This window comes from Cebus imitator, unplaced genomic scaffold (assembly GCF_001604975.1).
Source record: "Cebus imitator isolate Cc_AM_T3 unplaced genomic scaffold, Cebus_imitator-1.0 Scaffold98, whole genome shotgun sequence".
Classification (NCBI taxonomy): domain Eukaryota; kingdom Metazoa; phylum Chordata; class Mammalia; order Primates; family Cebidae; genus Cebus; species Cebus imitator.
Window position 1 is genome coordinate 4,105,442 of NW_016107413.1, and position 17,933 is coordinate 4,123,374.

The window sequence follows — 17,933 nt, forward strand, 5'->3', positions numbered from 1 at the left end:
TTTTAATGGGAGACTTTTTTTTATGGCTTCAATTTCATTATTCATTACTTCACTTAATGTGAAGGAATGGAAAAAGATATTTAATGAAAATAGTAACTGAAAGAAAGCAAGGGTGGCTATTCTTAGACAAATAGAATTATGTCTAGAACTATCAAAACAGAAGGAATTTTTATGTTGACTATGATAAAAGGGTCACTAGACCAGAAATATCTAATAATTATAAATATATATATATATATGTACACACACACACACACACACACACACACACATTGAACAAGCACCTAAATACATAAAGTCAATATTGGTAGAACTGAAGATAGAAATAACGAGCAATAACAATGGTAAATCAATACCTTACTTTCAATAGTAGACAGAACATCCAGACAGAAGATTAAAAAGGAAACAGAAGGCTGTAATAACACTACATATATACAAATATATTAGGACATTTCACCCAGCAATGGTAAAATACATATTCTTCTAAAGTATACATGGCTTTTCCTCGAGGATGGATTATGAATTAGGTCACTAACCAAATCTTAACAAAGTTAAGAAGATTAAAATCATACCAAATATGCTTTCTGGCCACAAGGAAATGAAACTTAAAATCAGTAACACCTGCCTATGAGTGAGAACATGTGGTGTTTGATTTTCTATTCTTGTGTTAGTTTGCTAAGAATGATGGTTTCTAGATTCATTCATGTCTGTACAAAGGACACAAATTCGTCATTTTTTATGGCTGCATAGTATTCCATGGTGTATTTGTGCCACATTTTCCTTGTTCAGTCTATCATAAATGGGCATTCCAGGTCTTTGCTATTGTAAGCAGTGCTGCAGTGAACATACATGTGCATGTGTCTTTATAATAGAACTATTTGTAATCCTTTGGATATGTACCCATTAATGGGATTGCTGGATCAAATGGAATTTCTCTTTCTAGGTCCTTTTGGAATTGCCACACTGTCTTTCACAAAGGTCGAACTAATTTACTCTCCCACCAACAGTGTAAAAGTGTTCCTATTTCTCCACATTCTTTCCAGCATCTGTTGTCTCCAGATTTTTAAATTATCACGTAACTGGTATGAGATGGTATCTCAATGTGGTTTTGATTTGCATTTCTCTAATGACCCGTAATGAAGGGCATTTTTTATATGTTTGTTGGCCTCATAAATGTCTTCTTTTGAAAAGTGTCTGTTCATATTCTTCACCCATTTTTGAATGGGATTGTTTGTCTTTTTCTTGTAAATCTGCTTTACTTCTTTGTACATTCTGCATATTAGCCATTTGTCACGTAAGTAGATTGCAAAAGTTTTTTCCCATTCTGTTGGTAGCTGGTTCACTCTAATGATTGTTTCTTTTGCTGTACTGAAGCTCTGGAGTTTAATTAGATCCCATTTGTCTATTTTGGCTTTTGTTGCCAATTCTTTTGGTGTTTTAGTCATGAAGTCCTTGCCTATGCCTATGTCCTGAATGGTATTGTCTAGGTTTTTTCCTAGGGTTTTTATGGTGTTAGGTCTTATGTTTAAGTCTTTAATCCATCTGGAGTTAATTTTAGTGTAAGGTGTCAGGAAGGGGCCCAGTTTCTGCTTTCTGCACATGGCTAGCCAGTTTTTCCAACACCATTTATTAAACAGGGAATCCTCTCTCTATTGCTTGTTTTTGTCGGGTTTGCCAAAGATCAGATGGTTGTAGATGTGTGGTGTTGTTTCCAAGGCCTCTGTTCTGTTCCATTGGTCTATCACTCTGTTTTGGTACCAGTATCATGCTGTTTTGATTACTGTAGCCTTGTGGGATAGTTTGAAGTCAGGTAGCATGATGCCTCCAGCTTTGTTCTTTTGCTTAGGATTGTCTTGGCTATGCAGGCTCTTTTGGTTCCATATGAAGTTTAAGGTGTTTTTTTCCAGTTCTGTGAAGAGGATCTTAGGTGGCTTAATGGGGATAGCATTGAATCTGTAAATTACTTTGGGCTCTATGGCCATTTTCACAATATTGCTTCTTCCTAACCATGAGCATGGAATATTTTTTCATCTGTTTTGACATCTCTTATTTCCTTCAGCAGTGGTTTATAGTTCTCATTGAAGAGGTCCTTTACGTTCCTTGTTAGTTGTATTGCTAGGTATTTTATTCTCTTTGTAGCAATTGTGAATGGCAGTTTGCTCTTGATTTGGTTCTCTTTAAGTCTGTTATGTTATTGGTGTATAGGAATGCTTGTGATTTCCACACATCGATTTTGTATCCTGAGACTTTGCTGAAGTTACTTATCAGCTTGAGGAGATTTTGGCTAAGATGATGGGGTCTTCTAAATATACAATCATGTTGTCTGCAAATAGAGACAATTTGACTGCCTCCTTGCCTAATTGAATATCCTTTATTTCTTTTTCTTGCGTGATTGCTCTGGCTAGAACTTCCAATACTATATTGAATAGGAGTGGTGAGAGAGGGCATCCTTGTCTAGTGCCAGATTTCGAAGGGAATGCTTCCAGTTTTTGCCCATTCATTATGTTATTGGCTGTGTGTTTGTCGTAAATAACTTTTATTATTTTGACATACGTTCCTTTGATACCTATTTTATTGAGAGAGGAGCAAGATCCAAAAAACTCAAAAGCTAGCAGAAGACAAGAAATAACTAAGATCAGAGCAGAACTGAAGGAGATAGAGACACAAAGAGCCCTTCAAAAAAATCAATACGTGCAGGAGCTGGTTTTTTGAAAAGATCAACAAAATAGACTGCTAGCCAGATTAAAAAAAAAAAAAGAAGAATCAAATAGATGCAATAAAATTGATAAAGGGAGTATCACCACCAATTCCACAGAAATATGAACCACCATCAGAGATTACTACAAACAACTCTATGCACATAAACCAGTAAACCTGGAAGAAATGGATAAGTTCCTGTACCCTTGCACCCTCCCAAGCCTAAACCAGGAAGAAGTTGAAACCCTGAATAGACCAATAACAAGGGCTGAAGTTGAGGCAGCAGTTAATCCCAGATCCAGACGGGTTCACAGCCGAATTATACCAGACATAGAAAGAGTAGCTGGTACCACTCCTTCTGAAACTATTCCAAACAATCCAAAAAGACGGAATCCTTCCCAAATCATTTCATGAGACCAGCATCATCCCAATACCAAAACATGGCAGAGACTCAACAAAAAAGAAAACTTCAGGCCAATATCCATGATGAACACAGATGTAAAAATCTTCAATAAAATACTGGCAAATTGATTGCAACAGCGCATCAAAGAGCTTATCCATCACGATCAAGTAGGCTTCATCCTGGGGATGCAAGTCAGGTTCAACATATGCAAGTCTATAAATGTAATCCACCACATAAACAGAGCCAAAGACAAAAACCACATGATCATCTCAATAGATGCAGAGAAGGCCTTCAACAGAATTCAAAAGCAGTAACTAAAAGAAAACTAGAAAATTTACACAAGTGGAAATTAAAGAACACACTCTTAAATAATCATTGGGTTAAAGAAGAACTTTAAATTATAAAATACCTTGAGACAAATGAAAAAAAATATACAGAATTTATGGGATGCAGCATAGCAATACTAAGAGATGTTCATAGCAATGAACGCCTACATTAAAAATCGAGAAATATCTTAAATGAAGAACTCAACTTTACACCTTAAGAAATAGACCAATAAAAGCCAAGCTAAACCTAAAGTTAGCAGGAAAAAGAAAATAACAAAAATTACAGTAGAAATGACTGAAATAGAAAAATAATAGAAAACAGCAAAGCTAAGAGTTGACATTCTGAAAAGATAAAACTGACATACTCTTAGCTAGACTCAAAAAAGAGTAAAATAAAATAAAAAAGGAATACTACAACTGATACCACAAAAATAAAAATCATAAAATCTATGAACAATTATAGGATATAAGTATATGCTAACAAACTGGATAACTTATAATAAATGGATAAATTTTTAGCAACATACAACTTAAAAGACTAAGTAATAAAGACATGATCTGAATAGACATAACTAGTATGGAGTAGTTATCAGTAATAAAAAACTTCCAAAGAAAAGCTGTGGACCTAATAGCTTCATTGTTTAGTTCTACTAAGCATTTCAAGAAAACTTAATAACAGCATTTCTCAAGTCCTCCAAAATATTGAAGGGAAGAAAATATTTCCAAGTTTGTTTCATCAGCGTCACCCTGATACAAAAGTCAGACAAAGTCACAGGAAGAAAGAAAACTGCAAGTGAATAACCATGATAAATATACATGAAAAATTTCTCAACTGAATAGCAAGCTATAGGGTTGAAAGTTGGCAGAAGGAAGGGAATCATAAAGATCAGAGCAAAGTACTGTGTAGCAAACTGAATTCAACAGGCTTTCAGAAGGATCATATACCGTGACCAAGAAGTTTTTTATCTTTGGGATTCAAAGATGGTTCAACACGTAAAAATCAATTAATATAATAAATTATATTAATAAAATAAAACATAAAAATCACATGATCATCTAAATAGGTGAAGATAAAATGTTTGACAAATCTCAACAAATATTTATGATAAAAACTCTCAACACACTAATAATAGATGGAAATTAACATCTTAACAGCCATATATAACAGACACACAGCTAACATCATACTTAATGGGAGAAAGTTGAAAGCTTTTCTTCTAAGATCAGGAAAAAGGCAAGAATGCCTCCTCTTGCTACTTCTATATGTATAGTACTAGAAGGCATAACCAGAGCAATCAGGTAAGAGAAATAGATAAAAGACTTTCAAATTAGAAAGAAAGAAGCAAAATTGTCCCTGTTTGTAGATGACATGCCTTCCTCACTAAGCTTTATCATCTCTAGCTTTTGTATATAGGTGAGAGATATGCGAATCTTCCTTTCATTTGAATACTTAGAGGTAATCATATAATTATTAATTGGCCTAATTTCAATATTGTTGTGTCTCAGGGAATAAGAAAATGTGAGGAGCCGGGGGGGGGGAGAGGGAAGAGAGAGAGAGAGAAAGAGACAGACAGACAGCGGAATGGCCAGTCCATGGAACAGTCAGAATAATCACTATATTGATTGATTAACTTCACTGTCTTGCATGGGCATAGAACATAATGCTCCGAAACAACTATAGTGATAACATCAAAGATCACTGATTACAGATGACCGTAGTAGATATAATAATAATGAAGTTTGAAAAATTGTTAAAATGTGACAGAGACAGGAAGTGAGCACATGCTATAGGAAAAATGATGCCAATAGGCTTGCTGGAAACAAGGTTGCCACAGAGTTTCATTTGTAAAAAACCACAGTATCTGCAAGTACAATGGAGTACAATAAAATGAAGTATGTCTATAAGGTCAACTAATTTTTGACAAAAGTGCCTAGAAAATACAGTAGGAAAATGATAGTTTTATGAGTAAATGGTTTTGGGAAAACAATATCCACATACAAGGTAATAAAATTGGATCCTTATCTTATACCATAAATAAGAATCAGCTCAAAAAGGACAAAATACTTAATACCTGAAAGTTTAAAACAACAAGAAGAAAACACAGGTGGAAATATTCATAATATTGGTCATGACAATGATTTTATGTACATGGCACCTCAAGTACAGGCAACAAAAAACAAAAATAAATATGTAGGACTACATCAGATTTGCACAGCAATGGAAACAATCCAGAGAATGAAAAGGCAACTTATGGAATGGGAGAAAATGTTTGAAAATGATTTAAGTGTTTAATACCCGAAATATGTAGGGTATTAATATAACTTAATAGCAAAAAACCCCAAAAAACCCGTAAACACTTAATTTAAAAATGTTCTAAGGAGTTGAATGACATTTTCCCAAAGACGACACCACCTATTAGAATGGTTATTATTTTATTTATTTTTTATTCAGTCTCCTTAGAGACTGTCAAAAATTGCCAATGCTGACTACATTTCAAGTTGTCACGGCAGGGTATTGGGAAAAGTTTACAATTAGCAATAATCATTGCTGGATAAACCTCTCTGGCTACGATACTGCCACTGCACAAAGCTATTATTATTATTATTATTTTTTAAGGCAAGTGTTGGCAAGGATGTGGAGAAATTGGAACCTCTGCACTCTGTTGGTGGAAATGAAAAATGGGACAGTAAATTTGGAAACATTATGGAGGTTCCTCAAAAACTTAAACATAGAACTACTGTATGACTAAGCAAGCTTACTTCTGGCTATTTATCCAACAGATACTAGCACTCTTAGGTTCTTTGCAGCACTATTTACAATACCTCACTCAGGTGTGGAAACAACCCGAACACCATTGACTGACTAATTAATAAAGAAAATATAGTATATACATATTATGGACTACTATTCAGCCCTATAAAGGGAGGAAATTCTGCAGTATGGATAAACTTTGAGGACATTATGCTAAGTAAAATAAGCTGGTCACATAAAGACACATACTGCATAATTTCAACTATATGAGGTATTTAAAATAGCCAAATTAATAAAATCAAAGAGTGCAATAGTGGTTACCAGAGTTTGGAGCAAGGTGGAAGTGGAGTGTTACTAATCAACCATCATGAAGTTTCAGTCAAGCAAAATGGATAAACTCTAGTAATCTTTTGTAAAATTTTGTGCCTAGTGTCAACAGTAATGTACTGTATGTTAAAAATGTTTAGGAAGGTATATCTCTTGTTAAATGTTCTCATCACAATGAAATAGACAAAAAACAAAACAAAACAAAACAAAAACCATAAGTGTGTTCTCCCACAGTTCTGGAGACCAGAAGTTTGAAAGCAAGTTGCTGACATGGATGTATTCCCTGTGAAGGTTTCAGGGGATAATCTGCTTCATGACTTTTTCAGCTTCTGTTGGCAATTGATAGTCTCTGGTGTTCCTTGGTCTATAGCTTCATAACCCAGTCTCTGCCTTCGTGATTATATTGCTGCTACTTCTTTGTGTGGTTTCTCCTCTGCATACCTATATCAAAATCCCTCTGCCTTTCTTACATAAATATACATGTGATTGTATTTCATGTTCACCTGGATAATCATATAAGTTCTTTCTCTCAAGATCCTTAATCACACCTTCTGCCATATAAGATATGATTCACAGATTCTGGGGAGTAAGATGTGAACATATCTTTTTGAAGGACAGCATTTAGTACTCTACATTCCACTCTTTGGCCCTTCAAAAATTATGTTTATCCTATATGCAAAATATATCCCTCAAAGCCTGAAACCATTACAGCACCAGTTCTAAATCCAAAAATCTCATGTAAACATCATTGCTTAAAAAGTCCCAAATCTTACCATCTAGTTATGTAAATAAGGTATAAGTGAGACTCTAAGCATGATCCATCTTGGGACGTTGTCTCCGTTTGTAGACCTGTGAAGCTAGAAAACAAGTTGTTTTCAAAGTACAGTAATGAGACAGACATAACAGTTACAAAATATTCCTATTTCCAAAGGAAGAAAATGGAAAAAGTAAAGGGGCCATTGAGGGTGGACAATGGTGAGCTAAATGGTGACTCACACAAAATATATCCATGTCTTTATTCCTCAACCTGTGAATATTAACTTGTATAATAAAGAAACTGATTAAGGATCTAGAGAGCAGGAGCTGATCTGGATGGGACTTAAATGCAATCACATGTATCCCTATAAGAGAAAAGCAGGGGGGTTTTTAGAGAAGGACACAGAGGAGAAGACACACAAAGAGGAGTAGGTGAACTCATGGGCAGAGATTGAATCGATGTGGGCACAAGTCAGGGAGTGGTGGAGCCACTAGAAGCTGGAAGAAGCAAGGAATAATTCTCCCCTAGAGACTTCAGTGGTAGCATAGCCCTGCTGACACATTGGTTTCAGATTGCTGGCCTCCAGAACTGTGAGAGAGTACAGTTATATTGTTTTAAACCACCAAGCTTGTCATAATGTGGACAAAGAAATATACAGCCAGAGGAAACTCACGCAGGAACTTTCAAAGTTTTCACAGCTCTGTTTTCTTGCTCAAGATTCAATTACTTCTCCTTTATGTAAAACAAATAATTTTGACCAATAAACTTTTCAGCATTAAAAATTTGACCTCAAAACATTGATAATTAACAGGAGACAACAGGAAAAGGATAAATGAAAAGTAGATTTATGACCTGTGTTTTCTGCCATTGTCAACAAAGGGGAGAATGTATTTTTTGAAAACTTAAACAGTCTCCTATTATTGAAGCTCCACTAGGCAACAAACTTTGGTTTCTTTTTTGTGTGTTTAGACAAATGACAGGACAGAAGAAATTAACTCACATACTGTATCAGGTGGAGCCTGGTGAGGAAAATAGACAACAGTCATTTTAACAGGTAATTTAATGTAAGGATATAAATAAGCAGGTATTGGAGAAAAAGGGAAACATTGAGGCAATACAGAGATAGTACCTGAAGGAAGCAGCTGTGCCCCCCAGGGCTCAGGAACAAAGGGGATGGTTGAGGTTACTAGAATTGAGAAGTTCAGAGTGGAAATCTTGTGAATATGGTCCTCTTATCTCTGAGATGACAAAAGATGATTGGTTTTGGATCATGGAAAAAATGGAAATTGGAATCAACCATTTCTGAAGCCAACTACTGCTGCTGAGATGAAGTAACTGTGCTGAATGATGCCAAATGGTGACTCCCCCAAAATATGACCATATCCTTATTTCTAGAACCTATGAATATTACCTTGTATAATAAAGGAACTGATTACCTTAAGGATCTTAAGAGGAGGAGCTAAGCTCCTCCTCCCACAGAACAGTGAGCAAACAGAAGGCAAGTCTCCTCTTTCACCTCTAGTCTCCCTCTAGCACTTCTTGGGGCCCATATCTAAGAAACTCGGCTGGCAGAGGTGAAATAGAGTCTGCAGAGTTCCAGCGCCAGCAGTGCAAATTTGAGTGTAGAGGGTTGGGTTTGGAGCTAAGATTCCGTAGCTTAATAGCAATCTCAGACATGGAAGCAATACATATGAAAGAAACTGAGGAGGTAACCTGAAGTTATGTTTACTGTAAAGAATGAAGTCATGTTTTCTTTCCTGAGTTCAGAAGTGTTACTGAATTTACCTGGAGCAAGTAAAAGGCAGACTGTCCAGAAATGGATGTCGCTTATCTAGAGGAGAGTGGACTGTCACTCGAAGTGTTCATGTGAATCTGTCGTCAGATCTCCTTGGACCTTTGTGATCTGTTGGTGTTGGATGAAGGTGGAGGGAGGGATGCCATACAGTTGTAAGGATGTGGTGGTGACTGCATTAAAGGGCTGCTTTTGCAGGAAGGAACAAGCAGCTATGCTTAGTCTTGGGAATCACGTAGAAGCCAAGTGCCCCACTTAGTCATAAAAATGGATGCAATCTGAAAAAATGCTCCTGGCAAGCTATTTTACTGGAATGAGAGGGCAGTTAAATATTTTTCAGTTATCTGTTATCTTGAATGGGGGCGTCTTTTAGTAAAATGTTTGCAGCTGACACATCTGAGGATAAGTATTTTCCTGCCCACCCATGCTTCCCCTTAGCTTTGCACAAGGGTCAGCATGCTCTAAGTCCTCAGTATATAGCTTCAGAACATTTTTTTTCTGTGTTGATTGGGTGTCTTGACCTGGACCATTTGCCTCTTCTCCCAAGTACATTTGATTAGGAAGGTGTGGGGCTATAGCACCACTAAAATTCCCTGGTGTCTCTCCAAGGAGGTAGAAGACTTAGGTGGAATCTTTGTCTCTTTTGGGACATTTTTAAGGTGCCTGGGGAGCCTGCATTTTCACTATTTGCTGGATGTTCTGGAAGGTATGGATCTATGGCTATATATCACCTAGTTTTAGCATCATGTTCTTCAAAATTGCTCTCTGTCATCATTCAGTGCTAGTCAGGACCACCTTCACTTAGAATTTGTACTTACTGCCATGATTTCAGCTCCCTTTCTCTTTCCACATTTCACTCGTACTGGCTGAGAGGACAGGGATATCCCTTTCAGCCCTTTGCCCTATTCACGTACACTAGGGGACAGGTAGTATAATGTAGCCATTAAGCATTTGAGTTTGAAACGTAGTGCCAGAGACATTAGACAGTTACATAACCTTGTTGACCTTCAGTTTCCTCATTTTCAAAGAGTAATAATGGTAGTTTCTACCTCATGGAGTTTTGTATTAAATAAAATTAAAATGTGTGAAGCACTAGAAAAGTGTCAGGTATATAACAAATTGTTAGTAAGTGTTAGCATTATTGTTAAATTCCAACTCTATAATGAGATTCTTGGATTATCTCTTCTTTTTGATTTGGATTCAGGTTCACTTTTTAAGGGTGTCTGAAGACAACCATACTGGCTTCCTCTCCTGTAACAAGGGGCTTAAAAGATAAATAGACACTTCTATCATATAAAATCATACCTGGCTATGATTAAGTAGGAAGCATACAGCAGGCAGAACTGCTGCTGTGGCTGCTGGCTTGATTCTGCATGGGATTTCCCTTTGAAGACACAAGAGAAAGCTGCTTCTGTCTGTGAAGATCTGCTGGGTCCCAGCTATCAACTTCCAGCAGCAAGACCCAGCTGCAGAGATAGATGTTGGGTTTCTTTTTCAGATAGCATGTACTCTACCACTTAAAGTTCCACAGAGGGCAGTGGCTAGTGCCATTTATATAAATCTCAAGCTTTAATTTGGAAAGACAGTTCTGGCTGTTTCTGGCTACAGTAGGTACACAGAGAGTCTCAGATTGGGGAGAGTTTACTGAAAGATGTGGCTGACATTAGTTTTGGGTTTTGAAGGGAAGTAAAGAAGAGAAGTAGCACTGGGTGAATATCAACCAAAGTTAACCACCTCCACTGGTCAAGAGACATTACGGGCAATAATTACTTACTTGGTTAAGGAACAGTTAAGAACAGTTAAGCTGGTCCTGGCAGAACAGTTTAAGAGGGCCTAAGGAGGGTCTCAAGGCTTTCTCTATTTCACCGGGTAGACAATCCAGTCTTACCTTCCTAGCTGAGGGCATAGATTGATTTTCCTTGGTAAAGGGAACATCCCTTTTTAGTGTGGCCAAAAGGAAAAGTATCAGTGTGACAATGTTTGTTAAAGTACAAGTGTTTCTAGTCTACCCATAGCCATTGCACCTCTTCTAGCCCGAGTAAAGGGGAAAAGGGAATTCATCTGGTTGTTTTCAGCTTGCTTTTTCTGAGCCTTCCATCATATGAGAATCTGACCTTGCCATAAAACCCCACAAAAACCAGAAGTCAGGCAAGCTGGGGCATCTAGAAAGGTGGGAAGGGGCAGGAACAAGAGTTGAGAGAGTGAGGCTCAGCATCAGCTGTGGCCAAGACAAGAGTGGGAGAGGAGAAAAAAGAGGGATTTAAGATGTCCTGTGTATTATGAATTAAGGTCCCTTTGATGTTCTCAGACAGTGGTAAAGATTGGAGTTACGTAATCGTTCATTCAAGCAGTCAGTAGTGAGGGGACTGCTATCTTTGGAAAACTGCCATACTTTCTATTTTTATTTTAACTACACATTTCCTCAGTGACATGTGCTGTTTATGTAAGTCCCTCTCTGGAAACTTTTGGCCAATGATTTATGCTGGGAGGGCATTGTTCTTGAGAGAGGATATCTCTATCTGCATATATAAATCTATGTCTATCCCATTAACAAAGATAAATTTATTACAAATGTAAGTTTTTCAGAAATTCATGTGGGGGGTACCAGTAGTCCCCACATAAATACCCTCCTCATCCCGCTCTGGGTTTGCCACCCTTCTCTGAGTCACTATGACTACCACTCTTCCACGTTTCCAGCATAGATGCCTATCTAGATGTTCCACCTAATGAATTTAATACTGAGTTCTCAGGAAAGGAGCGGCATGGAAGGGAAGGAACGGGAATAAAAATAAAAGAAGGAAGAAAGGCAGAGTCATAAGTTTTTTAATGTGTATTTGCTGAGGGTGGTTTTTTGTTTTCTTCTTTCAAAAACTATAAAAGATTGAGACTGGAGATGGGAATGGAGAGACAGAAGAGAACTCAGACTAGGAAGGAGGAAGTGGAGGGATAGAGGGTAATAAAGATCATCACTGTAGAGAGCAGGGAAAAGAATAAAAAGGAACCATTGCCAAAACTTCATCAATATGGACCACATTCACGTATTAATCTCTGGGCAGGTTTCTCCAAACAGAGGGTAGAGGACTTGAACACCTTGTGTGTGGAGATAAGGAGTTTAAGTAAAGTGGCTTTATCTCTTTACCTAGGTGGAATTGAACAAACTATTGCTTCTACATAGAAAATCCAGCCATCTCTGTCATTATCTAATGCCTCTGCCTCAGACTCATTGCCACATTGTAATAGACAACCCTGTACAATCACCCTTAACCCCCTTTACCCTCTTTCTTTTCATTTATACACTTGGCAAAAAAAACAACCCTGGCCGAATCCAATTACGTACCCAACTCATTCTTGCATTCAAGTGTAAGGATGGCTTGAGAAAACACGCAAGTATGATGATTGGTCTTACTTTAAATTTATGATCTAATGGGTACTCAGTGCTGCCTAGTAATTCCTCCACACTTCCCTGTGTATTTGCTCTGTAATTCTTTCCTTTCTCATTTGATGCTGATACACTTGCCTTTGATACTTCAATAAGAACTAGGATTTCATTCAGTTTGAGACCTAGGCTGACAGTGTTTTAACAGTGACATCAATTCATCTTGTGTTTGAAGGACAAGACAAGCACAGTATAAGTTGAAGTTCCTGGATGACATTGCTTGTTTGTAAATTTCTTGAGGGAAAGAGCCAAGATACTGTTGGACATTTATTACATACCACTTAAATGCTGATTAATTGACTAAAAATTTTAGTCTGTCATGTTTGGGCAAACTCTCAGCTTCACCTTTTAGCTGTAAATTGTGTGGAATCCATTAGGTAAGAATTCATGTAGCTTTTATGTGACCCTTTCATTATTATTTCCTATCAAACCTTAACTTTTCTTCCTTCTGAACTCCCCCTTATCCCTGAGGTTGAGACTGGGACACATAATCCTCCTCAATGTGAAGTATTATTGTTAGTAATAGGATTTATAACCTTACATTTGAGCTCCAGTTTATGGAGAAGAAAGAACCGAGGACTGGAAGTGCCAGAGTTTTGAATGGGACTTAATTATTCTTACGTTTGATTGTTTAGTGTTTGGAGCAAATGATATGCTTTGTAGAGAATCCTCATCTCGTTCTGGATTAAATGATCTGCTATAAAGTGCTTCTGGCTCCAATCATGAGCCAGGTACGGGTTTTTCTAAGTTAAATGCTGATTAAATGGCATTTAGTTCTTTTTCTTTTCTTTTTTATTCACTGTTTATTACCGGGTACAATATGCCAGGCATTGTGCTAGGTACTGTCAAACTGAATCAAATATACACAATCTGTAGTTATTCTTTAGGTTACCAAGTACAGAAAAGTCTTGCCCTTTACTGGTCTAACTCTTTTAGTAGCAATCATGGGTAAAGTTTATTTACAACTATTAATTTCCAATTCTGCTCAGAGTAGATGGTATCTGCTAATATCTATGCCAACTCTCTCTTTAAAGAGAGATACTTAAAGTGCTCAAGCTCTAAGCAGTAAAACAAAGTATAAAGGAAAAATTGAATCATGCCACTGGTAAACACTCTTGAATTTACTTCGCCAAAGAAATGACTTGAGGTGTGGGGGTTCATCCAACCCCCACTTCAGCCTGAGGTGTCCTGCTGAAATAAGAAATGTACCTGTGTTGCACTGGCTCCTGGACAAGGCATGAAGCATGCTGATGAAGAGTGTTAATTTGCCAATGTGGTCTATAGAGTTTTGGAGTGGTGAGTTTCAACTTGTCAGCACTGTTGTTAACAGTGAGACTAATAATTGGCATCTAGTCTCAGTGAGACCCAAGGAGGCCTCTGCTATTGATGCTGATTACATAGTAGGACTATGCCTATGTGAATAGCAAAGTAAAAAAGCAAAAAATCTCATTGGAGATGCCATGTTAGGCTCTCTGGTTCCACTCGGGAGCCATGCATGGGTGGCTGCTACTGCAAGAGAGGCAGTCTTCATCTGACATGCATAGTCTTTCTTGCTGTCGTTGCTATGATATATCCTTTTCCTACAAAAAACACCTTGTAAACTTGTAAGCATTGTCATTTTGGATTCTGTGAGTTTCCCTGAAACATCAAACCTTGTTTAACAGCCACTATTAGAGCACTACTATTGGCAGTTTATTTTGTATCCTTCCACAACGTGATATCTGTATACAATTTTTAAAATTTCACAAAGTGATTTTTTTTTGCTTTTTAAATGTATTACTTTTAATTTTAAACCAAGTTAAATGAAACAAAAATGCAAATATCTTTGGTGTAAATTGAAAAATCTTACAATTCTGGTAAAAATATTTTTGTAATAGTTTCAAAATTTAAAACAAAGCAGTTAAATATTGTTTGTTTCAATTTTCTGGGTGCTTCTAACGAAAAAGTGCACCCAGAATATTTTAGATACTCTCATTTTTAAATTTTTTTTTGAAGAATTTCTCCTAACTCAAAGTCAAATATAATAGTCATATTAGGGCTGTTTGAGTCTCTTGTGTAATGTAATTCTTGTGTCTCCCCATTTTTCCTTCATGTTTATAGTTCTTAGACTTTCCTTTCAAAAGTAATGTATTCTGATATTCTCCAAGATTATGTTTGATTTTATCGTTTAAGGCTTTTCTTTGGTGAGGACCTGAGCACTTGCCCATTTGTTTTGTTCTTAGCAGACTTCATATATGGCTGTGTAGTTGGCTCCATTCACGACTCTCCATTAAATTAAATACTTTTAAATTATTGTTTTATTTGTCAAGAGCCATGGGCATTGGTCTCTTGGCAATCGAGGCTGAGAATAAAGTAGGACAGCTCTGGCCCTGAAGGAACATGAAGGATTTGGGCAGAACAATAGGCAAGTTGTAGATCAGGAAACTGAAAATCATTTTCCATGGGACATAAGTAGATGGGACATAAGTAAACATGTTCTAGCTTCCATTACTTATGGTGGTTTACTGGTAGAGTAGATACTCATCTAGTAAAGATTTCTTAATTATTTCAATGCATCCATAATGCATAGTAAAAATATATTAAATCTGTCTGCTATTATTTTCAAGTCTTTTGCATAGTGTTACTTTGGACTTAACAAACAAGATATTTTCTAATGGATACCTTTTAAGAATCAAATTTGTGGAGAGTAAAGGAACATGAAGGAGGGGATTGTGTGTGTGTGTATTCTTCGCCCAAAATGTGTATTCTGGCTCACATACCTGCTATTGTCAATGAAAGCAGGTCCTATCAATTTTTCCCATCAGTTTTTTTATCTTTATAATTTTGCACAGGATTAGCTTTTGGATTTTGATGTTGGAATATATTCATGGCTTAGCTGGCGTTCTAAAGAACTTCTGTCCTAGGGATCAAGAAGATGGTCTCTTCTTATATGTATAATAATATCTCTTACCTTTAACAATTCTTTTAAAATATCTCTCTGATATGTCATCTGGGTGAGTTAATAGTGTCTATTGTACTGTCATATGCATGAACATTCATTCACAAAAAGAGCCAGTCTGACAAAGCATAAAGTCAAGACCCCCTAAAGAGCTTCACAATACAGTTAGAAATTGAAAGGGCAGTGAAGGTCTTAGGGCAAATTTGGGAGTCATTCGGCATTCATCAATATGATCCAGTGAAGAATATCAAAGACTACCTGATGGAAAAAATGATGGTTTTGTTCTGTTGAGTTCTTGTTCAACTATAACTGCACTGAACTTCCACTAGAACATCTACCATCACAGCTACCTCTTACTCTGCTCAGGAGACAGTTTGTGAAATATAAGTAAGGGGAAGTTTTGTTCCCTTCTTTAGCTACTGTCACTCCAAGTTCTTTAAGGAAGAATAAACTGCTGAGAAACAGAAGAGCTGAAAACAGAAAAGAAACGAAGATCATGCATAGTTAGGCAACTAGAAAATGCCTAAACCATTCTGTAAAATCATACTTTTCCTTTAGGTCAAGAGACCCCACTTACCAAGAAATTTAAGCAATTCTCATTCCATAAACATTAACATCTGGCTTTGAATTAGGAGAAATTGTTCAAAAAATTTAAATGAGAATATCTAAAATCAAGAGAACTCTTAAAGGATATGAAAAACTGACAAAATAAATCAGCTTTACGTTCATCCATCTGTGTGGTAACAGATTGCATAAGGGTAAGACAAATGGAAAAGTCATAATTTAGAAATTTATTAAGACATCTTAGTGTAGTGCATTCATGTTTAATGTTTGCCTTTTTCTCTATCACAGTACAGAACAAGTTAAGACTGATAGAGACTGGATCCCTGATTTGAAGTTTATGACATAAAATTTAAGTATCCTCAGAGAAGATTCCCACCTCCCCTACACTCACATACATTTAGCATTTAGCTGTGTTCACCAATATCAAGGATACTAAACGAAAACCAAAAGGAACCCAGAAACAGTACACAACATTTCATTTGTAAATGACTGATACTTAAGGTCTCCTGTTTTCCAGTTAGTGTTATTAGAGTAATAGAAATTAACATTGTTAGCGCCTATCTTATGTCAGGCACTATGCTTTGTATTTAACTTACTTTTTTCTTATTTAATCTTTTTAATGGCCCTATGAATCAGTTATTATCCTTATTTTACCCTGATGGGAAAGTGAACATATTGAGAATCTCATTGTATGTTACTAAAAGCAACTAAATTCTACCATACTACTTCACCACCATCCTTCTCTTCCTTCTTAACAAATGAAGATGCACTTTGATCATAAAAAGATGTTCAGAAGCAGGCAATTGCTGATGTTAGTTCAGCAGTGGAATAATTCAGGGCTAATTTCTTTGCAGATCTCTTGGCCTTTTTTTTTTCCATGGTCGCAACATAGCCATTGCAGTTCTAGCTACAGCTTCCTGAATTCAGGGGAGAACGAAAAGGAGAGGGAAAGGTTGCATGTGCCACTTTTATCCCTTTCTGTAAGGAAAGAAAACATATTGCTCATAAATACTTCTAGTAGATTTCTGTTTAATTAAAATCTTTTTAAAATAATAAAGTATAGCATATTGAATAGTGTACAAAAATGAATGTACTATTCAATGACTATCACAAAATTAACACCCAGGTCAAAAAAATGAATATGTTGGCGTTCCAGAAACTCCTCACTTTGCCTCCTTCTAATCACAGCTTTTGCTAGATATTGCTGGATAGTAGTCTAGTTATTCTCTAAAATGATGGTTCTAATGCACTTTTACTATAGCACTTGTTTTAGGACAACCCCGCCAAGATACGTATTATCAAAATTTTGTTTTTGCCATTCTGGTGAATATGGAATGTTACACATGTGTTCTTTCACTAATGACTGTTGCTGTTGAGCATCTTTTTATGTGCTTATATGCCATGTGGGTTCTTCTCTGTAATTTGCCTCTCCTTAACCTTTACTATTTTTGTTTTAAAAAAACGTACTGCTTTTTAACTATTCCTTTTATATCATGGATACCAAGATTTTACACATTGCAAATACTAAGTATATGGCTTATTATTAAACTTTATGGTATATAGTGATAGGTGAACATATGTAATTTTGACAGAGTCAAATTTATCACCTTCATTTTTTATATTCTTTGGTTGGCTTGTTAAGAAGATGATATTATTTTCATATCATACAGAAATCTTTCCCTAACACCTTACATGTTTTTTTTACAACATGTTAAACATTTAAAAATTCTAATTAGGTTTTTACTCATTTGGAATTTATTTTATAAGTTTGGAATTTTTAAGTGTCTATTTGGAGTTTATCCTGATTTTTTTTCCCATTTACTTTATTGCATTTTAGGTTTTGGGGTACATGTGAAGAACATGCAAGATTGTTGCATAGGTACACACGTGGCAGTGTGATTTGCTGCCTTCCTCCCCATCACCTACATCTGGCATTTCTCC

General features: G+C 36.4%; 1 non-coding gene across 1 annotated transcript; it reads right to left on the reverse strand.

Annotated features, from left to right (window-relative positions):
• Window positions 1-5,878: 5,878 nt before the first annotated feature.
• LOC119472390 lies at window positions 5,879-6,018 on the reverse strand. The gene has a single exon (XR_005201551.1). It is a non-coding gene; the product is annotated as a U4 spliceosomal RNA (small nuclear RNA).
• Between the last annotated feature and the right edge of the window lie 11,915 nt (window positions 6,019-17,933).